The sequence below is a fragment of the Amphiura filiformis genome, chromosome 15 (genome assembly GCF_039555335.1).
Source record: "Amphiura filiformis chromosome 15, Afil_fr2py, whole genome shotgun sequence".
NCBI classification, from domain to species: domain Eukaryota; kingdom Metazoa; phylum Echinodermata; class Ophiuroidea; order Amphilepidida; family Amphiuridae; genus Amphiura; species Amphiura filiformis.
The window spans coordinates 21791405-21815279 of NC_092642.1; the positions used below are offsets into that span (position 1 = coordinate 21791405).

The 23875-nt window shown below is 36.7% G+C and overlaps 1 protein-coding gene and 1 non-coding gene across 2 annotated transcripts in view; both read right to left on the bottom strand.

The window, feature by feature from the left end:
- Positions 1–17334, bottom strand: part of LOC140171392 (probable phospholipid-transporting ATPase IM) — a 131510-nt gene extending 114176 nt beyond the window's left edge. Inside the window, exon 1 of the mRNA XM_072194638.1 lies at positions 17184–17334. The gene's annotated coding sequence lies outside the window, so the exon portion shown is untranslated. The remainder of the gene's footprint in view (positions 1–17183) is intronic.
- Positions 11839–11911, bottom strand: Trnav-cac (transfer RNA valine (anticodon CAC)). Its single transcript has one exon. It is a non-coding gene; the product is annotated as a tRNA-Val (tRNA).
- Positions 17335–23875: the final 6541 nt, after the last annotated feature.

A 23875-nucleotide genomic window follows, 5' to 3' on the forward strand; every position in this document is an offset into this window, starting at 1 on the left:
GGATTGACTGATGGGTGGGGGGTTCATGGGCTCACTTTAGAGCATCTGGTCCCGCATCTGGTGGGGTCTGTGAGCAACTCCCCAGTGAAGGTCCAGGGCCAGCTCCCCTGGAAGCTTTTGGATTTTATATGGCTTAAGATTAGCTCTCCTTGGATGTGATTTCTTGAAAATCAAGGTACAAAAGTATCTTTTTCCCCGTATGCTGCCGTGCAACATTTTGAAATGCATTGTGCCACAAGTGTCATGCACACTGCCAGTTGCAGATCCCTGGCCTAGACATTCAGCTACCAGGAATAAATGTAGCAAATCTGGCACTGTGAAGTGAGACACCTCATCATTCACTTTTTACCCCTCAGCACATTTATAATAAATATACAAAGTTCATATTCTCCTTGTATTTCAATTCAACTCCACTTATATTTTTGGTAACATAATCCTAATTGTGTGACTGAATAGAAATAGCATAAGCCTCTCAGTCCTCTGACTTACATCAAGTAATCAACAGAAACACTGAAAGCTATGTCTACATCTATTGCATGAACTTTTTAAAAGTTGAACGCTAAGTCATGTCAACAAAGTTAATTACGCATTGCGTAGCACATACCAATGGGAGCAGAAGTGAACGTGACGAAATAAAGCTATTGGGGAAGAAAATTTTGATTATGGAACAAGACCAACATTAACTTGAGTGATGCAAAAGTAATTTGTAATTACTTGCTTGCTTAATTGTTTGCTTGTATGCTTGTTTGCTTGCTTGCTTGCTTGATTAATCAATCACTTAATTGGTTGATTGATTGAACTCTTGTGAAGACCACAGCAGCGCTACACAGCGCCACCTGACACAGAGAGAGATTGAACAAGTAGGCCCAAATGGAGTAAAGTAACAACCAAAGACGCTTTTACCATCTGTCACTAAAGAGGGGGGGGGGCAGGGCCTTGAATTCAAGAGCCTATTTCTCACCCCTTTTTTAAGGGCTTTTTGGAACTGAATCTATAATAAAAATTCCCAATGGAAACTTTGATATGTGCTGAAATAGGGGGGTCATTAGCCCCTGTATATTTTGAACCCTAACCTGATTCAATGTTCTTCTTGATCCTAACAGTGACATTTTGGTTACACGTGTACATAGGTGGGTGACAGTGTGTAGGTACATTGATGATCATAGGCAGGGCTTGAAATAAGGCAGGTCTGAGGGCCCATGAGGCTCAACAATTTTGAGGCCTTGAGAAGTTGAGCACTAACACCTCTTCTATAGCCTGATGTGAATTATATATTATTTTGGCCTGTCAAAATTTGTGAGGCCCCAAAAAATTCAAGATCAAGGACCCAAATTGCCCCAGAAATTTGGGCTTATTTTGAGGACTGGATATAGGAGAACTAGCAAAAATATGACTGTAATGTTGGTTCACCTGATATTGTCAGTGTCAGCATTCATCAACAATCTGATCCACTAAGTACTCCCAATAATCCAATCCTCTCCACTGCATTAAAATTGTAGCCGTATAACACCTATATGTTTGCATCTAGCCTTCATTCCGGTTACCATACACCTGATGCCATATTATTTATTTTGATTGGTCAAAAAAAAAAGCCAGTGCAATAACACAATTACAAAAGACACAGGTCTAGCATGCAAAACAAGATTTCAAGTCTATGTTTATAGAGAATAATTAAGCCTACCGATGAACATGTAGTGTTTCCTTGATGCCAAGGGGGGTACATGTACATGCATTACCAATTTTTTTTCGCAACAAATATTTCTTCTATTGGAAATGATACAATATACACCTAGAACCATTACAAACTGCATTACGGTTAAGTTAGATATTGTTAGTTGGGCTGACCTTGAACAACCATAATCAATACTACAGATCTATGATGTAAATATGCCGCTGGCTCTCACTTACCGGTACCATGCATACCGTGGCTTGATTACATAACATTTATATGTAGGTCAGGTCATAACAAAGTTGCCGTCGTTATTTTGAGAGAAGGATGTTGCAAGATATATTGTATTACCAAGCATTACCAAGCAAGTTCTTACCATTTTGAAAGAAAATTAAATTGTAATCAAGTCTTCATCAGCCAAGAATGTATCAATTTAATTTATTTACACACATATACTGTTGATTGCATTTTATACATTGTGTGGTGTGTAGTCCAAGGGTGTGTTCAGTGTTGTTTAATAAAATGATTGCCCATACCATCAAAAAGATTAAATTTTAAATTGAAAGTAGACATACAATGCAGGAAAAAGTTGCAATTTGATAAATTTTTGATAAAATTGCAATTTGATTTTCATTTATGTTATATACTCAATATTTTTTAAAGTCAACCAAATTTAGTGCTACTACCAATGTAGCGTTGTGATTTTCATGTTTGCACCCTAAATATGTGTGTTACTAGTAAATCCTAAGCAAATGATGACTACTTCAGTTTTATAGTTGCGTTCACATTTTCAGATGTACGCCCGGAGGAACAGGAGTAGTGACAGTGTGAACGATGGTCAGCATGAGTTCCACCTTGCCAGGTGTAAATGCAACAATTTCTCTTGGCAAAAGTAAGGAGTAGTGAGTTAGGAGCAATATGTAACCCATGACATTCAAAACTCACAAATATTGTTTGGTATGCAGAACACTTCACTGTTTATTTATGTTGAAACAAGTGGTTTAAGGCTAGTCCAATTCCAGTATTTATAAATTTACTTAAGCAGCTCAGTATGACCACATACAAGTTGAATCGCATTTCATGAATATAAATTCTATGACCTTACAAATGATCAGGAGAGACCATTTTAAAATATTTTTACATGAGGGCCGAGGGGGTCGAGGGGGGAATCCAAAATTTTGTTGGGGTCTTGAGGGGAATCTGAATTTCTTATATGAACCATGATACGCTTATATGTGAAGGGGAACGCAACATATTTCATTGATTTTTTTTCTTCAAAACTCACATTCCCGATATAAATATTGAGTGGTCCCTATGTTCTCATGGGTCAAAATTCCAAAATTGCCTTCCTCTTTTCTGTTTAGCTATTATTGAATATGCATTTACACCTACATAGGCTTACAGCTTTGAGTTTTTTAGTACTGTACCTCAAGACTGTGACCTGTATTGAAGAATGATCCAGTATTTTCTTTTCCTATCATCATTTCTTACAAAAATACATTTAAAAAGTCATTTGTCAATCATAATTTGTCCTAACAAAAATAAACTAGGTCCTCCCCACTGTTGTGAGCCTGACCGAAAGGTACGTATACATGCTCCCTCTTTCCAGATTATACTTGTGCCTGAACAGTCCTGGGAGAAATTTTTGTAATGTAAACTGGTTCCCATACCAAGGGTTGAGAACCAGAGAACCAGATGGTTTTCATTGTGAGTTGAGGCTTTCTGGTTCCCAACCCTCGAAATAAGCTCATACTCATGCCTAACTTTTCATTGGGTTGTACAGTTGTAGGGGCACTAAAAATATAATGATGTAACATACATGACCAAACAAACATGTGAAAAGGTGTTTTTTTTTGGTGGGGGCATGTTCCACATGATGTGTTAAGGAGTCAACAAAACACTGATTTTCACGAAAACATTAATTTTCAACTCTCAAAAGTATTTAGGGTACCATACTTTTTGGTCCGTTTTTCATAACTGCTGCCACTTCACTTTTAAAAGAAGTGTATTTCCTGTTATTATGATTCCCTGTAATAATTTTGCTGGTGGAGTTGAACTTTTTTTTTTGCCAAAGAGTCCATCAAATCACAGATACCAGGCACCTCCAGAATTAGTGTAGTATATGTGCACATCCATGAATATGAATTACAGCAGATACAACCCTGTGAATACAGCTGCCATCAAATTTAGAAACTTAAACTTGTATTTTTTTGGAGGGAGTAAAATTTAGGGGAAGCACACAAAAAACTTGCTTCTACATGTATGATGTAGGGGGTCATTTTGCTCAGAAAGGAAAACTTGTATTTGCTGCCATACCTTGAGTGGTGGCCCCCTAGGGTGGCCTGTCAGGAGGGCCACCTTCTGCACCCTTTCCTTTGCATGGGAACTCACCCAAAATCCAAGTTCCAAGTTATTACCCGGTACTGAACAAAACATAGCCAGAAAGTTATGCAGAAAAAGTGAACTCTTTTAGAGTCAGTTTCATTATAAAACATGATCTTCATCCATGGCATTGTTTTTTAAAGACATTTCTTGTTATTTATCTCACTATCCAACATAACTTTATGCTCTTCTATAGCATTCAACCTCACAACCAGACAAGTTGAGACAACCGAGCTTGAACTCTAATCAAGCTGGGTGGATCACCTATGCATGGAATCTGGGCAACGCAATGTCCTTTCTCAATGGCATTTAGGCAACATGAAATCAATTTGTTGGTTCTCGTCCAAAGGATTTTCATGAATTGATGAGGGAGGGCAATATTTTTTCTTCAATGTTTCTTCATTTTAGAATTGTTAGTAGTTTTCGGTCTTTTCCAACAGTTCTGAAGGAAAAGGAGGCCCTTTTCCAAGTCTTCTGTTTTCAAATGTGAGATTCTGAGGGCTAAACCCCTAGAGCACCACATAAATTAACACTTGATCCTTGTTCTCTTATAAACATATTTATCTGTATAGAGCTTTCTTAAAGCATTCCAAAGTCTTAAATTTTTTGAAAAATCTATAAAAAAAACCTGATTAACCCCAGAAATAGAGACGAGAGGGGATGAGAACCAACAAAATCATTTATACGGTTTATGTAGACTATGATGGGAGGGACACATGCAATACATTGATAAACTTATGTGCTTGTCGGTTGGCAGCAACAAACTGACACCAAATGCAATATCTGTTATTGTTTGTATTCATACAAAAACTTCGAAGACTCTACACAACTATTTAATGTTGTGCAGAAAAATTATATTGTTGATTTAACACACTCACAAGCTTATCATCCAAGTTTTGTTTGTTTCACTCTTTGCAATTCTCTTCTTGTTAGTCCACTTTCCAGTGTCACTTTTATTAAATTTCAACGCCCCTCACATGCAGTACTTTGTCCAGGTTACATCAGGGAATAAATAAAGATTGGGAAGCGTCACTCGAGGATAAATGTAATAAAACTATGGATGCCGCCATTACCCTGCCATCGCAGAGGCCTGGAACACTACCACGATTTCTACCGGCTGCATCGCGCCCGTGTTCGCGCTCAAGAAATAAAACTACCCGTGAAAATCATGGCTTGCTGCAACCAAGGCTAGACCTTTTCCCGGACCTTTTCAAGCCTGCAACAGCGTATTTTTTTCAAATGTTGAATAGCTGTTTTTAATACTTTTAATAATATTTTTAGGGCATCCATTAACTTAATTTATTAAATACATCAAATCGACCAACAATCCCACTCTCCAGACCAAGATTTATACAAGAAAAATACTGTTTTGATCACAAAATTAACCTTAATTTCGCCCTACACGTAAGACTTGGCAATAGTCTATTCAGATATCGTTGTCAAGCTCGAGGTGATTGACCCTTGATGATTGATAGTCGGGAACGCGTGCTGTTACGCTGTAGTCATGGTATTTGAGCGGCGTTAGGTGCTGGCGACCGTCGAGTCGACGGTCGCCAGCACCCCTTTTCCCAAGATGGCGGCGCCCATGCTGGTACCAAATTTGTGATTCCCGACAACTTCTGTATAGCATACCGTAGCGTGCAAATTTGGCCAAATTTGGAGAATCGGCGAATCACTGTCATTGTAGTTATTGTAGCAAATCAACAGGATGATTTTGCATTTTTGCCCCCCTTGGAAATTCTGCATGGTACGTCACTGGTTACAGGGTTATGCACTCACTAAACAACGCCATTAATTCTGCAATGTTAAATGTATTGTAATGTACAATGTACGCAATTTGTAATCACTCCAGAGCTAACTAGGTGAAAACATGCGATTGTGGGAATGACTCCACCTGTGGCACAATGGCAAAAGCTGTTGCCATGAGTACCCATTCACAAGTTAAAATTAGAATGGTTTGTACAATTTATGTATTCTAGCTATATGTATACACCTTGTTTTGTGTAGGAATGGGCAGGCACCCCGCTAAGATTTTAGTGGGGTGCGGAATCTCAAAAAAATGTAACCTCCCCCAAAAAAAACAACAACAACAATTGCATTCAAAAGTGTACAAAAAAAGGACTTCCACACCCCAAAAAAGGATATTTATTTCACCTTGAAAATATGGCCTTTTTGCTGATTTGGATGTGCGTTGTACCCCGGGTTGTACTCCTTGTACCCTCCCTGGTTACATGCCTGGGGGTGGGGTGGGTGTGTATGAGTGTGTGCGCTTTTATGCAAATGCAAATGGCATAATTGCTGATGTTCATGGAATCTGGATGCTATTTCCAGATACAAAACAGCATAAGAACAAATTATGACCACAATAATAGCCAGATGTTGCACCTTCTATGGCGAAACACAAATTCCTAGAGCTGATACTTCAACAAAATGGTATTTTTTATCAATGACCTACAATCCTACATACATGTATCTGGTTACACAAGTAGTTAGATTTTAGAACAGGTAGAAACCGACAATTCATTAAAATCACTTGTTATTTAAGATACCAGTGTAGGCCTATGTACGTAGCATGCAGGATGTGGATAGATCTACATGTAAAATTAATTATGTTATGGTATCAAAACCAATCCGTTCCGCTAAATAAAACAAGTTAATTGTCGTACATCTCAAAAACGCCTATCTCTAGTCCCTGCAAATTGCTTTTAATGATATATGGAAGATCATTTGCCATCTTTAATAATTAATCTGGTTACAAAAAGGTTCCATTAGCATCGTCCTTGATCTTTAGGTATATACATCAAATTGCATTATTAATGTTGTCCAATTAAAGATACTGGGTTTGACAAAATAATTCATTTGTGAAAATTGTTTTAATCCTGGAGGCACCAGGAATTTGTTTGGGGTGGACACCAGGGGCAAAGTGAATTTCGGGGCAAAATCAACAAATTGTGTGTAAAATTGTTGACATTTTCATAATTTGTGGATTTTAAGGCTGACAAGGTCTTTGGGGGGGGGGGGAACTGGGGGAAATGGCAAAAGGGGGGCATACATGTTTTGTACTTGACTATTTGGTCCTGACTAGTCGTGACGTCGACTACTACAAAAGCTGCAGTCTCATAACCCTAGTCTGTAGATATTAATGATATGCAGAGAGTGTCTGCTCTCATCATGTTGAGACAACTCCTCATCCAACTCAAGGGCTCTTTAACACTCACAATCATGCAGTATGAGGCTGGAATTAAATGTGACTGAACCAAGTGACTTCTACTGATAGAGAACAAACATGTGAAGATAACAAGGCAAATACTAAAGAGTTCGTAAGTTTAAAGTCCCCCCTCCCCAATTAGACTTTGAAAAATAAATTGAAAAGTTGCAGACAAAATTTTCAAAAAAAAGTTATTGGTACTGTACAGTGGCGTACTTTCACTCATAGGTGCACGGGGAGGGGGTATATGCCCCCCAGTCAATTGCAAAATTTAGACAAGCCCATAGGAAAATTGCTGAAAAACAGTGTATGCCCCCCCCATCATGGTCAGTGCCCCCCCCCAATGATGACCCACACTATACCACTGGTACCATAGCCTATTTTATCTTACACACCTGGTCCAATTAACTATGTGACACATTCATTTTCCAATATAAAATGTATCACAAAATTCACAAAGAGACAGATAACATGAAATAAAAATTCCTTTAAAAGGAATAGGGTGGGCAAATGAAAAATTGTCAAGAGAAATGAAAGAATGAGTAAGTCAAGTTCACAATTAAAATCGGAAAATATGACACAACATCGATTTCCAATAGGGGAATAACACAAAACGTATAAACAAAGTTAAAAGAGTTTTTAGCTTTATACGTTTATACGATTGTTATTCCCCCATTGGAGGTTGTGTCATATTTTCCTGATTTTAATCTGATCTATTGCTTATCCTTTGTTCTCTGCTGGTCAGTTGGAACAGATTTTCCCTGTTTTTATATTAACCCTTCACATCATAACACAAGACGCTTTTATGTTAACATTTTATATAAAACATGGTTATAAAACTTTTGTAGATAATAGTTATTTAAAACATTTTCGTAATCATACCTAGAGTGTTTTTTTTTATCATCAGATAGAAAGACTTCTGCTCATCTTCTCTGGTGAGACAACAGGGCTGGGGTATCTTTCCATATCAAAGTTTAAAAATCTGCCATATCAATTTTCTCAATATGTTGTATTGCAACTTATGAGGGGAAATGTTTGATTTTACAATATTTCGATATTATTTTTTAACTTTGTAACTTTATTATGATTAACATAACTGTATTTCAAAGCGTCAAACTATATCATTATTTTGTCCCAACAAAAATAATCCAGGGAATAAAATATTCATTCATATGTTTATTTATTTTATTCAACCTGGGCCATTTCTACTGGTGCACGTGCATTCTAATAATTTGTCTATAATACCTTATACAAGCATCATCAAGCACTATTTGTCACAAGATTTGAAAAGTAAATAGCCTATGTACACACTGAACACAATGCACATACAATATATGACCTTCACGATGCTATTAATTTAGCCCAAAGATTAGGAAAACTAGCAAAACTGGTCAACTGGTACTGTTCAAATAAAAACATCTGCAAATCTTGCTGCAATTTCCAAATAGTATTTCTATTACTTAAATAATTATTTTTGTTATTTCTTTTAATACAAACACATTACTGCCTATGACGACTTTATCGACATTTACATATCAAAATCAAGTAATAATTACAAAACTCGCCAGTAATCTATCACCTCTGTGGGTGTTTGGGATATAACCGCACGAATATTTTCTCAACACTGCGGCATGTGAAAAAGTAGGTCAATAGTCAGAGAATACAGGGTGGGTGCGGCACGCCGCACCCACCCAAAAACAAATTTACATGTGCAACAAGCCAGACTTGCTAATGAATAGTGCAAAATGTAATTATTCAGGCATGCAGGAGCATATAGCTAAACAATAACATAAACAGATGGGTGAACCTCAGGTGACAGATAAACTGTAGCAACATGAAATCAATACCATATATCACAACAACACACCTGACCTGTCATGTTCAACTTTACATTTTAAAATACAATTTTTATCACAGTTTTGTTGCACTTTTCTTGCCATTGTGCGTGTACTGTGATAATAATGAAAGGTTTCAGGTTTTTTCAAAATTCATACAAAATTCATAAAAGTTTTAAGGCTTCATGTAATTGTTGTTGTATTTTGGTGTACACTACATCATTGAACTGATACACATGTACACCCCAAAGAGACTGATCATAAAATATTTGCAGTTATTAGCAAAATTTCCAAGCATTACAGTAAATTGATACATGTGTTTAATTTTTGGGCTATTTTTGTGCATCAATGCTTACACATGTGTTATCAAGCAAACCAGTCTTAAGTCAGACATATTCAAGCAAAAGGACATATTCAAGCAAAAGGACATATTCCCTTTGTTTGGCTAATAAATCAATATGCTGGACTTCCGAAGTTCCAATTGATTTTGCTTGATCACATCCTAAGGATCATATTATGTATACATACATACGGATTAATTCCAGGCAAGGGACTACTGAAGGAATAAAAAATAACACTTGAAATTGATCAATTGACTATAATAAATGTGTAGAAATAAACAGAAAACATTTATAATTATCATATTTATCCACTTTATTTTTGTCAAAAACATGTGGGCATGATGTGGACATTTTATACATAAATTTTGAATCTTATACCTTTTATACCAAAGTATGGTATCTGCTCTATTTTATAAACACTTGAGTGCAAACACACTTTTCACCTGATTACACTGTGCCACACTAAAGATGAGCACTGATTCTTAAGGAAACCCACTAAATGAACTGTAACCATGGCAACGTACACAAGATGAATCATTAACCTATTTTCCATCTTTAGTAAAAGCTCCGGGTTTCAGATTTGGTAGAATTTGGTTACATGTACACTCATACTGCTAGGATGTGTGTGGGCGTTGGGCGGGTCTGGAGTACTACCATTGATTGGTAATGTCAAATTGCACTACATTTCATGAACTACGTGTGTATTCATTGATATACATTGTATATTCACACACATTTGTATGGCATACTTTTCACAAAGTCACCTTGATGTAAGGAAGTATAATTTTCAAACTTGTACAAAATTGACAATTTTTTTTTCACTTGATCATTGTCAATTCACTATTGCAATACAAATATGGCTGAGTTAACTTTCTACACATGCATGTGTAAATAGCAATTATTTTTAAATCCCAAAAAACTGAAATCTGAGTAGGTCCAGTAGAACAGGATTTTTTTTCCTATGTTCTCCTCACATGTACATCAATAATCTGTTTTTACAAATGTAAATCTGATTGTTATTGACTTCAATCCTGCATTGAATTCCACTTTATTTCTTTGATTTGCTGGCCCAGTTCTTCTACCTGATTGACTCCATGAATACTAGAGACATCTGCTTGTGCTCTGGATGCTACAGGCCTCTGTGCAGAGTTGCCTATAGTAGTTGTTTTTCCCCAAAGCCAAGATGATGGCAACAGTGTCAGTGGTCCAATGGGGTACCAGATTTACCAATATGTCGAGGATGAGCCCAAAATATTGCAGATTTATATCAAAATGGCTCCAAATTAGGTTAATTTTGGCCTGAAACAGGGCTTAGCAAGATTACAATTTTTTTTAATTTGTATTTTTTGTGCATGTACATTGTACAAATTTTGGGGCGAATTTTGGACTACATGTAGTTTCCTTATTTTTAAATTCAAGTTTTTGAGTATATAGAACTATAGTATACATGTAGTATAGTATAGTATAGTATAGATGAAAGAACATTACATTCTTGTTTTTTTTAACTTTCATGGCAGCATGTGTTGAGCACAAAAAAGAGAGAAAAATGTACAGTCCACTCTTACATAACTACGGTATGTAAGAGCTAGAGACTGGGGATTGATCCGAAAGGACACAAGTGGGTCAAAACAGAGTTGTACATGTACAACCAGTCTTTGGACTCACAGTTTTCTTTATCAACTAAAGATTTTAAATATGTGTGTTGTTCATAAACCTAATTCTAAAATGTGTACAACTACAAGGCAATCGTTTGTATGAAAATATGATTACTGTTACTACAAGTTTACTCCAGTCCAGGGCAATTACAATGCACTGAGTCAAAAAAGAATCAAAAATGCCCCCAATTTGGGTAAAACATCTTCCGTGGTGTTTTCCACAAATCTTACAATTTAAGTTTATACCTAGACATGTAAAAAAGGAAATTTTTCTATTTTGTAATGTTTCCTATACACTGTAGGTAATGACACATTTTAGACGGTGCAAACCATTTCTGACTTATTTTTAACATGTGACCAAGGGTGAAATGAAGCGGGAGACGGGAGCCATTTGGCCCCCAGAAACTCTGCAATGGCCCCTGGTTCCATCTCATTTGTAGTAGACCAGGGGACACTTTTCTCACAAAACTTGCCCCCTGGATAGTGAACCAAAAATATCAAATTTTAAAGCATTATCAGCATATCTTTATTTTTATTGTTAGTTAAAGTTAAATCCTTCCCAGGCCTTTCGGCCCATTGGGCGGCGCCTATCTCCGTTTCATAACCCTAGGCCACATGTCTGCAAGCAGAAAAGCTACAGCAGGGGTTAGTCCACTGGTAACCATGTGTTTAACTTTCCCTACTCCATTCTTTCAATGCCGAACGCCTGGCAAGAAGGCAGTAGGTACCATTTTTAAAACCTTTGGTATGGCCCGGCCGGGATTCGAACCCACAGCCTCCCGATCGTGAGGCGGATGCTCTAACCACTAGGCCACCAAGCCGGATTATTTTTTATTGACCCCTTGGTAATTGGAAGTGGCCCCTGGTTTCTTCAAATCTTAGTGAACCAGAGGCCACTTTTTTTGCAGAAGTGGCCCCTGGTACAGTGCAAGCTCTCTTATTTTCACCCTTGCATGTGACAAACAATTTAAGACCAGTTTCATTATATGCGGAGCACTTTTCAGTTGTTGACCCTTTCCTACAATTTTACCTTTGACATTTTTCCTGATTACTTAGTCAAACTATACCTGTTCGAATACTTTTAAACCAAAATTGACCAATTTTAAAATTTGACCTGTGTTTAATACGGTACCCTTTAAATCCACCAAAAAACACCTAAGACATCACTTGTATAATAAACATGAGGCGACAAAAAAAAAAACATTTTACAGGCGGATGGACTTTTTAAGTGGTGTCTGTCGTTTTTTTTTGGTATTTTTCTAGAGGCTAAAATGAAGCACAAGTTCCAAGGAGCTATGTGTATGTGTCGCCGCGATTTAGCATGCATTCATCACCTTATTCACATACAATAGTCGTGGAGTGGACTTTTCGCTGCTCATAAAAATCACTCAAAAATCATCTTTTTAAATCTATTTCTTTGGACAAAAGCTGATGCGTAGAATAAGTTGAGCAATTACAGATGACATACATCAGTGACGCAGGTTTCTAAAGCGAGTATTTTACTAGATACTAATGCAAACTTGCCAAAATAAAACCCTGGAGGCACCCTACTGGAGTATCTACAACTTGAGATCAAGTCCTAAAACATTCCAAATTTGTAGTTACTACAACTAGGTTAAAAGAGATTGCCACTTGCAAGCTTGAATGTCAAGAAAAAATGAAACCATCGCACTCGTGAATGAAAATCCCCTATGATCTCTTCCCAGAAAAACATTATATTGATGCCGTTATGGGACCCTTGGAAATTTAGTAGCAAGGACCCCTAGAATTTCAGAGGCAAGGTGATGAGTGCAAATTTATGATATCGGGCTATTTCATTATAAATGACAACATTGAGTCCCAAAAGGGGTCAAAATTCAAACTCATTTATTTCATGCAAATTCATTATCATTTCAAAGTTCAGATGGTGTGTCAATAATTCTCAAAATATTAGAGCGTCAAACCCTCAGGAACCATTAAAAAAATTAAATTGAATTTTTGCTGTGTAAAACATAGCTGCTGTCTGGAGGGGACATTTTTTTAAACAATTTAATACACAACTTTGAAAGAGGATATGTAACCAACATTGGGTTCATACTTATTCATATTTAGTCTGTAATAATTGTTGTATGTTCCTTTACACTTCAGTGTCTTAAATATGCCAGTTTCAATATAAAACAATTAGTAAATTGATACTAATCCAGATAAATGGTGCAAAATTACTACATATTTTTAAGGATAAACTTTATCTTCACATGAAAAATTCATGAAATAGTCATTTTGTCCTGCCCAATAGCTACACTGATGCATAAGTGAGTATTATGCGTCAATCTGTTGTACTAGTCATGGAAAACCTAAAATAAAAGACCCCTCCTGTGTCATTTGTTCTGGATAGGACACATTTTTTAACACATAATAAGCCAAGTTATCCGTTTATAAGCCAAGTTATACTTTAACTTTAGAAATAGCTGCATCAATATTATTGCATAAAAGATCCCCAGCATTTAAAATCCACTACAAAAAGGGTTAATATTCTGGTTAAATTAGGAATATTGCAATTTTTAGCTAACCGAAGTTCAATGCAGAATAATATCATTATGTGTTCTCAACAACTGGACAATAATTTGAACACTAAAGTGGTTTGTAAGCATAATTTGCAATAAAATGCAAAAATTTCTTGTAGGTTTGGCTCTTTGAAATTTTTTATTTTTAGTTTGTTTACCAATTCATGGAAATGACATAATTGTGCTGGAGAGGACATTTGTTAAATTGCAAACAGAATCGTGGATACAGGCTTGCAAAAATGCAACCAATACCAAATCATGTGCCACCTTGGTAGAAGGAAGACCACTCTTCCTCTACAAATTTCACATTCTATGATATAACCCTTCTTATTTCAACAATTAGTAATTAACTTCAGTTCTGGAGAGGACAAATTTTTAACGCGGAACTGTGGTATCAAGAACAAGTGGTCTACTGTATGTAAAATAAATGAATTCCTCAATCAGTGCCCTGTCCCATCAATTGGTAATATAACACAGATTATACAGGTAGGGTAAGGGTTTATATTTCCTCTTTAATGTTAACAAAAATGGAGGCATGAATTGGAGAGGACACTCATTTTTTTATTTAACGCAAAATGCCAATTTTGCAAGAATCTACGGAATTTTAACATTTTTGCACCAATTTTCACCATTCAACTTGCATGATGTTCCACACATATCATATTTTCATTGCAACAAGCGCATTGCCATAGAATGTGCCTAATTTTTCAAAGAATTAATTCAGAATACATGGGCAAAATGAAATGGGACTCCAAAATTGGGTTAAAAATGTACCTTTTGGCAATTTTTTATACAAAAATAGACAGAATTCTGTAAAATGCTCATGTAGCTTGTAGTTTGTGGCATACTTAGAATTAAGTTAATAACACTGCATTATCACCCTAATTATATCAACCAGATATGATAAAAGCCATTTTGTGAACGTGTCATTTATAATGAAATAGCCCATTAATGAACTTTGCGCCATAGGCGTTGTTAGTTCAGACCTTGCAACATCACTGTACATGCATTCGTCAAAGGTTTACCGTACTGCAAAATATGATAGAATCATTGACTGTCGTTCAAGACGAGTTCCACAGCCCAAAGTTGAGTGTTGTAGAGAATAAAGGTATTATTTTTAACCACTGTCGTGCATCTATCGTCTCATAACACGGGCGACATCATTGTTTTGAGCAAAAGACCGAGCCGAAACGGAGTTGTTTTATTCCAAAAATAATGATATCGCATGGGACATTTATAACCTAGGCGATATGTATGTATGTGCGTCACAATCAAATAATCAAATGGCTCGTTTAGATAATACGCACACCGGCGCGGAGGTTATTGATATCCAACAATGACCTCTGTGTGTGACGTAGGGAGGAATTATGTGGTACAATGACTTTCGCAACTACCATATTTGCACATAAGGCATGATTACTCACTGCTGTAATTCCTTTTAGCCTGTTCGATTTTTTGAAGGGCGAAAATATAAGTTGTGATTAAAATTGTTCACATTTGTATTTCATTTTCAACAAATTTCAGAGAATAAAATCTTGAGATTTGGTTGAGTGATGAGTAAAGATTAGGGTTGGGATTTTCGGGTAATTTTTTTCCGGTTCTGTAGTGTCCCTGGACCTAGACCTAAATGCTAGGATCATTCATGGTTGACCTAAAAAAAAAAAAAAAAAAAAAAAATTAAAGATGTTTTGCATTTTTAATATAAAAATTGATATTTTGTATTCATGTCATAGTCTATTAATGATTTCAAAATGCATTGAATTTGAATGCATTTTTTTTTTTAGGTCAACAATGAATGATCCTTACATCCTAGCATTTAGGTCTAGGTCCAGGGACACTACAAAACCGAAAAAAAACTGAATTCCTGCCCGGTACTGGCTACCAGGCGGGACTTCAATTCCCGGACTCGGTCCCTATGAATTCGGTTATAACTTCTTTGCATCAGTTATATGTCAGGCATTGTCAAAATTCTAAACATTTATACATACTGTCATAATTTAAAATGCATCCGTGATCGCATCAGGCCATGTTTAGGCCAAGCACTACGTTGCAGCCAATGACAAATTGTGCTGTAGATTATAGTCCGAATATATCAGTCCCAGAACAAAATAATCATTTACTGACATGATTGTGTTCTGGACTATTTCCATTCGAAATCTTGTTGGCAATCTGTCAAAAGACGCAAGTTTACACTTCACAGCTTTTTAATTCATCATGTTCATGCTGCATGAATCAGTATTGTGGACCATCCATCTGATCCTACTTCTGATACTTGTCTTGAGTGTTTGGATAACCAGAACCATTTTGACAGCTCTTTTGTATACCTCTATTTGTAAACAGATACATGTAAGGAATAAGGATGACAAAATTGTCATCCTTACCAAACTAGAAAGCATGGGGTTGTACACCCTTAGCCGTGTTGTATTCATGTATTCATACATACACGCTATGTAACAGCGCGCATGATTGGTCGAGACTCGAGAGCCCCGAATGTACGATCGCCGGGTAGGGAAAATCATGGTTTTTATTATTTTAATAATGTTACTTATTTGTTTTTGTTATTATTTTGATGAAATGGGAATCACAAAATGTTCTGGTATGTGTCATGACTAAAGTACGGTTGTTTATGCCCTCGGGCCGCAAGCGGCCCCTCGGGCGCCGAGCCTTGCCCTTGGGCATAAACAACCGGTTAGGCGTTTAGTCATATATGATTCTTAGTCAGTGGGAGTGGTCTAGTTCGTAGACACATTTTTGATTGGACATTCGCATGATTTCGGGTGCCGTCTATCAGGCCGTAGACGCACCCCGTCATCATGCGCGCTTGATATTGCGTAACACGCGTGTAGAGGTGCGGCGTATGTATCGCGCTGGATGCGTAGACTAGTGCGGAATACGTGAACGCGCTTAGCAATACGCCGCAACAGAATACGTGAAGTTGTAAACAAGTTTCGCTTCATTTTATAATGAGGGGAGTTTTCATGACGGTAACTTAGTTTTGCTTTAAAAATTTGTTTACAGTTATTAAAATAATATTTAACTGACTAAGAATGAGAATAAGCGATAGGAATTTTTATTTTGCCTATCCTCTACCTATGATAGAGCGACAGACAGGTCCAATATTTTATCGTAGTGGATACCCTGCGCCGCATCCACTACTCAAAATATTGGACCTGCCTGTCGCCTATCACACGGTAGAGGATAGGCAAAATAAAAATTCCTATCGCTTATTCTCTAAATGAACCCCTAATTTGTAAACAATATTTATTATATTAACCTTGATCTTGATAAACTCAAACAAAAACATGTGTCATAAAAGAATACATCCGTGATCGCATCAGGGCAGGCCACGTAAAAAATAGGCCAAACACTATCACTACGCTAGTACAGCCAATGACAAATTGTACTGTACTACACTATGTACCGGTACAGTACAACATCAGTGCATGCATGACCAGTATTGAGTGCACCTGCCTAGCCCACTACGCTACCCAATCATGCAATGGTTTGTTTGAAGCTTTCTCTTAAATCCTGTTATAAATCACACTCTTACCTGAAATTGTTTGGAAATACACAAACAACCATTAGTATCCCCTATATTGAAATCACAATATCTTCTACCGCCACGAAGAAGGTATTCCGTCAACATAAATCCACAATGTTTTCATACAACATCAACATCAACACAGTCAGTGTGTATCGCCATTTTCTCGCATTGACAGTTTTAAACAGCGCCACCATGTGTCCTGACTAATTTTATTTCAAAGATAATTGATAAAGCTTCAAAATATGCCGACTCCTGTTCCCACTCCTAGAGCTGTTGCCAAGCAAATTATACAGATGTGGGTTTTTTTGCATTGTTCGGACCTATTATGGTTAATTTAAACATGCATTTTCCAAATCAAGACCAATTAATTTATTTTGCAATGTTTTCTCCAAATAAAATCAAATGAATCATTTCAGGGGGTCCGACTCCGTACGATTCCAGTTTCAACTCAAAGGAATTTACAAGCTATTAAATTTGCAAAGAAGTAGAGGACTAACAAAAGATTAAAGTTTGTTTGATTTTTTGTCTATTTAATGTTTGTTTGTTCTTGTTTTTTTGTTTGTTTGGTTGTTTGTTTGTTTTTTACCTTTTACTTTTCAACTCATTGAACAGCATTAACTTTCATGCTGATGCAGAATGATGTTACTTTGTTTTATTCCTGGCCTTTTATTGATTATATCGCGGGTTTATTATTAGCAACATTTTCATAATTTAATATCTTCAAGGACAGAAAAATAATAATCGATGTGAGACAAAGAATTGGCACAGAAGAAATTTTATGATGACGTCATAACAATAGACTAACAATGAGCCATTTACTGAGACCAACAGGACTGCTGGGGGAAAAAAGGCTAAGCTATTACTAAAAATCTTTATTCTTTCCCCTGTCAAGTGTCAACTTTATAATACGAGCTAATATATACGATAGGTCTATTATTTAATATAGGACTACTCTTGATTCCAGCAAAACTTCAGCAGGCCTACTAATTTAAAAAAATTGTCTTGTTTTGCCAAATGAAACATACCCAAATTAAACAATCCCTAATCGGTTAGTTCCAACTGGCAATATATAAAGTTTAAAGTTAAAAATTATAATAGGCCTATTTTTGCAATTTGAGGGGAAATGGGCCAAAAGCAAGAAATTGTGCGTTCAGTTTTGAGTTCAAGCTGAGAGTTTGCTCATAATTTTAATATTGCATGTTAGTTTTGATAATTATTATACAAAAATGCGTGTTTTCCCAAAAACATATATTGCATAAACTTGAAATTTGCACAAGTCGTTTGGCTTATCATCGCCAAACGAAAAAACGCCCTGCCCCGGGTTTTAGCTCTTAAAAAAAAAAAAAAATGTATTAAAAATTAAAATTTCAATTCCACTGCCAGTTAGAGCTAACTAAAGGAATAGGATTGGCAAAACAAGATAAAAAAACCTGTCTTTTTTCTGAATTCGGGAGTGACCTATTCTATGAATTTGAATACACGTGGCTTAACATCTTTTCTGTTAAAACTCAATGTTTTTTTTTAATTTATAGGTCTAATTGTGTAGTTTAGTTGGAAGAAGGGGTATCCCACAGGGCCACACCCTCGGATAAACTTCTATACCAGATCAGAAAAAGTGACTGTACGTAGAAAACGAGTAGACAGCATTTGGGTGTTCATTTGTTAATCAGCAGTAGGCCTAGATAGAACTTGGATGCTCATTTGCTATCAGAAGTATATAGCATTTGGATGCTTTTGCTATCATCAGTACATTCAGTAGATACCGGTAACATTTACATTTGGATGTTCATTTGCTATCAGCAGTAGACAGCATTTGGATGTTCATTTGCTATCAGCAATAGATAGCATTTGGGTGTTCATTTGCTATCAGCAGTAGATAGCATTTGGATGCTCATTTGCTATCAGCAGTAGATAGCATTTGGATGCTCATTTGCTATCAGCAGTAGGCCTATATAGCATTTGTACGCGTTTGCTATCAGCAGTAGATAACATTTGGATGTTCATTTGCTATAAGCAGTAGACAGCATTTGGATGTTCATTTGCTTTAAGCAGTAGACAGCATTTGGGTGTTCATTTGTTATCAGCAGTAGATATAATTTGGATGCTCATTTGCTATCAGCAGTAGATAGTATTTGAATGTTGATTTGCTATCAGCAGTATAGTAGCATTTGAATGCTGATTTGCTATCAGCAGTAATACTATAGCATTTGGATGTTCATTTGCTTTTAACAGTAGACAGCATTTGGATGTTCATTTGCTATCAGCAGTAGATAGCATTTGGATGTTCATTTGCTATCAGCAGTAGACAGCATTTGGATGTTCATTTGCTTTCAGCAGTAGATAGTATTTGGATGCTCATTTGCTATCAGCAGTAGACAGCATTTGGATGTTCATTTGCTTTCAGCAGTAGACAGCATTTGGGTGTTCATTTGTTATCAGCAGTAGATAGAATTTGGATGCTCATTTGCTATCAGCAGTAGATAGTATTTGAATGTTGATTTGCTATCAGCAGTATAGTAGCATTTGAATGCTGATTTGCTATCAGCAGTAATACTATAGCATTTGGATGTTCATTTGCTTTTAACAGTAGACAGCATTTGGATGTTCATTTGCTATCAGCAGTAGATAGCATTTGGATGTTCATTTGCTATCAGCAGTAGATAGTATTTGGATGTTCATTTGCTATCAGCAATAGCCTAGATAGCATTTGAATGTTCAGTTGCTTTCAGCAGTAGATAGCATTTGGATGTTCATTTGCTATCAGATCAGCAGTAGGCCCTAGATAGAATTGCGATGCTCATTTGCTATCAGCAGTAGATAGCATTTGGATGCTCATTTGCTATCAGCAGTAGATAGCATTTGAATGCTAATTTGCTATCAGCAGTAGATAGCATTTGGATGTTCATTTGCTATCAGCAGTAGATAGCATTTGGATGCTCATTTGCTATCAGCAGTAGATAGCATTTGAATGCTAATTTGCTATCAGCAGTAGATAACATTTGGATGTTCATTTGCTTTCAGCAGTAGACAGCATTTGGGTGTTCATTTGTTATCAGCAGTAGATAGAATTTGGATGCTCATTTGCTATCAGCAGTAGATAGTATTTGAATGTTGATTTGCTATCAGCAGTATAGTAGCATTTGAATGCTGATTTGCTATCAGCAGTAATACTATAGCATTTGGATGTTCATTTGCTTTTAACAGTAGACAGCATTTGATGTTCATTTGCTATCAGCAGTAGATAGCATTTGATGTTCATTTGCTATCAGCAGTAGATAGCATTTGGGTGTTCATTTGCTATCAGCAGTAGATAGCATTTGGATGTTCATTTGCTTTCAGCAGTAGATAGTATTTGGATGCTCATTTGCTATCAGCAGTAGACAGCATTTGGATGTTCATTTGCTTTCAGCAGTAGACAGCATTTGGGTGTTCATTTGTTATCAGCAGTAGATAGAATTTGGATGCTCATTTGCTATCAGCAGTAGATAGTATTTGAATGTTGATTTGCTATCAGCAGTATAGTAGCATTTGAATGCTGATTTGCTATCAGCAGTAATACTATAGCATTTGGATGTTCATTTGCTTTTAACAGTAGACAGCATTTGGATGTTCATTTGCTATCAGCAGTAGATAGCATTTGGATGTTCATTTGCTATCAGCAATAGCCTAGATAGCATTAGATAGCATTTGAATGTTCAGTTGCTTTCAGCAGTAGATAGCATTTGGATGTTCATTTGCTATCAGATCAGCAGTAGGCCCTAGATAGAATTGCGATGCTCATTTGCTATCAGCAGTAGATAGCATTTGGATGCTCATTTGCTATCAGCAGTAGATAGCATTTGAATGCTAATTTGCTATCAGCAGTAGATAGCATTTGGATGTTCATTTGCTATCAGCAGTAGATAGCATTTGGATGCTCATTTGCTATCAGCAGTAGATAGCATTTGAATGCTAATTTGCTATCAGCAGTAGATAACATTTGGATGTTCATTTGTTTTCAGCAGTAGACAGCATTTGGATGTCCATTTCTTGTCAGCGGTAGATAGCATTTGAATGTTCAGTTTCTTTCAGCAGTAGACAGCATTTGGATGTTCATTTGCTATCAGATCAGCAGTAGATAGAATTTGGATGCTCATTTGCTAGCAGCAGTAGCTAGCATTTGGATGCTGATTTGCTATTAGCAGTAGCATTTGAATGCCGATTTGCTATCAGCAGTAGATAGCATTTGGATGTTCATTTGCTATCAGCATAGAATACATTGGAATGAATGCGGTAAGTGTTTGTGTGTTTGGGGTTGCATTAGTCGACTCGACTGCGAAAAATATGTTTAAAAAAACCAAAAAATTTACCATAACACGACTGCCAGGTGAAAGAGTGGCGTGTGCGTACCCCTCTGCTTGAATCCCGCCCTGAATAAAATAGGCATACACGTTTTGCATCCCTTTACACAAGCTCATTATCCAAGTAATTTCTCCAGTGATATGAGGGCAGTATCACGGAACAGAAGCAGATAGTCAGGGCTAGTATTTGAATGACGACAGTGGGGTAGATTTCTTTTTGACATGGGGTGGGGGGGTTCTTGAAGTAGGCACCTACCATAGTGAATCCAGCACCTTTTGGCGACAAAAGAAGTTTGTGGTACAAATGCTCGCGAACCGCGCGATTTTTTTCGCCATATTGAAGCAAAACTGTTGAAATATGGTACAAAAGTGGAATAAATTCCTAAGAAGCGTGCAAAAAATGGCACTTTTTAGGATAACATGGCCAAATATGAGGTTAATTTGGTCAACTGCTATCAGCGGTAGATCATGAGATAGCATTTGTTGGCCGATTTGGTATCAGAGTCATTGTATTGGATTGATTAGCTGTTAATGGTATAAAGCATTTGAATGCTGATTTACTATTAGTAGAAGATAGTATTTTAATGCTATGTTATCAGCAGTTGATAGGCCTAACTGCTATCAGCGGCCGGGATCAGCGGTAGAGAGCATTTGGATGCCGATTTGCTATCAGCCGAAGATAGCATTTGAATGATTTGCTATCAGCAGTAGATAGCATTTGAATGATTTGCTATCAGCAGTTGATAGCATTTGAATAATTTGCTATCAGCGCGAGCGGTAGATAGCATTTGATTGATTTGTATTCAATGGTAGATAGCATTGGATTGATTTGCTATCAGCAGTAGATAGCTGCTTTCAGCGGTAAATAGCATTTGAATGCCGATTTGCTATCAGTGGTAGATACCAATGGAAATAAGCTTCAATAGAGGCTTTCTTGGGTTATCCAGGGTTCTCACAACCCGAACAAATCAAATCAAAGCATTTTTATAATTTTTTTGCTATCAGCAGTCGATAGCATTTGAATTAGTTGCTATCAGTGGTAGATAGCATTTTATTTATTTGCTATCAGCAGTCGATAGCTGCTATCAGCAGTAGATAGCATTTGGATGCCGCCTTGCTATCAGTGGTAGATAGCATTTGAATACTGATTTGCAATCAGCAGAAGATAGCATTTGAATTATTTGCTATCAGCAGTAGATAGCTGCTATCAGCGGTAGATAGCTGCTATCAGCGGTAGATAGCATTTGTTTGCCGATTTGCTATCAGCGGTACCCGCGGTGGATAGCATTTGGATGATGATTTGCTATTAGCAGTAGGTAGCATTTGAATGATTTGCTATCAGTAGTCGATAGCTGCTATCAGCGGTAGATAGCACTTGGACGCCGATTTGCTATCAGTGGTAGATGACATTTGAACACTGATTTGCTATCAGCAGAAGATAGCATTTGAGTGATTTGTTATCAGCAGTCGATAGCTGCTATCAGCGGTAGGCCTATATGGCATTTGTTGGCCGATTTGTTGTCAGATAGCATTGCATTTGGATTGATTTGCTGTTAGTGGTGTATAGTATTTGAATGCTGATTTGCTATCAGCAGAAGATAGTATTTAAATGATGTTATCAGCAGTCGATAGCTGCTATCAGCGGTATGTAGATAGCATTTGGATGCTGATTTGCTATCAGTGGTAGATAGCATTTGAATACTGATTTGCTCTTAGCAGAAGATAGCATTTGAATGATTTGCTATCAGTAGTAGATAGCAGCATTGAATACTGATTTGCTCTTAGTAGAAGATAGCATTTGAATGATTTGCTATCAGTAGTAGATATCATTTGATTGATTTGCTATCAGCAGAAGATAGCATTGGATTGATTTGTGATCAGTGGTAGATAGCAGTTGAATAATGATTTGCTATCAGCAGTAGATAGCATTTGAATTAGTTAATTAGTTGCTATCAGCAGTAGATAGCATTTTATTTATTTGCTATCAGCAGTCGATAGCTGCTATCAGCAGTAGATAGCATTTGGATGTTGATTTGCTATCAGTGGTAGATAGCATTTGAATGATTTGCTATCAGTAGTAGATATCATTTGATTGATTTGCTATCAGCAGAAGATATCATTGGATTGATTTGTGATCAGTGGTAGATAGCATTTGAATACTGATTTGCTATCAGCAGTAGATAGCATTTGAATTATTTGCTATCAGCAATAGATAGCATTTCAATAATTTGTTATCAGCAGTTGGTAGTAGCTTTCAGCGGTAGATAGCATTTGAATGCTGATTTGCTATCAGCAGTAGATAGCATTTTTATAACTTATTTGTTATCAGCAGTCGATAGCTGCTATCAGCGGTAGATA